A 609-nucleotide genomic window follows, 5' to 3' on the forward strand; every position below is an offset into this window, starting at 1 on the left:
AAATAGCTTATATATATATAATATATATAATATAGCTGGTTTTAAAATATTCCCTTATCATTGGTGTACTAGGTCATCTTGTAGTCACTTCAATGTAGTTAGCAGCATTCTCCAGAAGTGAGCTCGATGCAGGATCACGAAGCCGTGACTCCCTATGTCGTCAGAAGGTTACAGAGGATGGYTGCACCGAGGGCTCCGTGGGACACGCTCCCTGCAGCACACACCGCCTTGTCCGGGGCCGRGGCCAGAGGCAATAAATAGGTTACTGCAAAACTGGCACTTCGCGGGGCAGGGTCTCAGTAACTTTGGGAAAGAACTTTGGTTTTCTTTGGTTTTATTTATCTATTTTTAATATTTTTTTCCCTCTGGGGATATGCTTGAAAAGTCGTCCTTTCCAAAAAAAGCAATATAAGCACCTGTGTGTCATCAACAACATGAAGTCAATTTAAATAGAGCAGTTCATTTCATTTTTCAAGTCACAATAAATCCCAAACAGCTTTTCCCAGCATTTGCCATCTAGTCTTTTATTAATTTTTTTTATTTTTATTTTTATTTTAAACACAATGTACAAAAATAGAGTTTCTTCCTTATTTTTAATGTAAAAATATT

The sequence above is a fragment of the Malurus melanocephalus genome, unplaced genomic scaffold (genome assembly GCF_030028575.1).
Source record: "Malurus melanocephalus ecotype Western Australia unplaced genomic scaffold, MMel_1.1 scaffold_420, whole genome shotgun sequence".
NCBI classification, from domain to species: Eukaryota; Metazoa; Chordata; class Aves; order Passeriformes; family Maluridae; genus Malurus; species Malurus melanocephalus.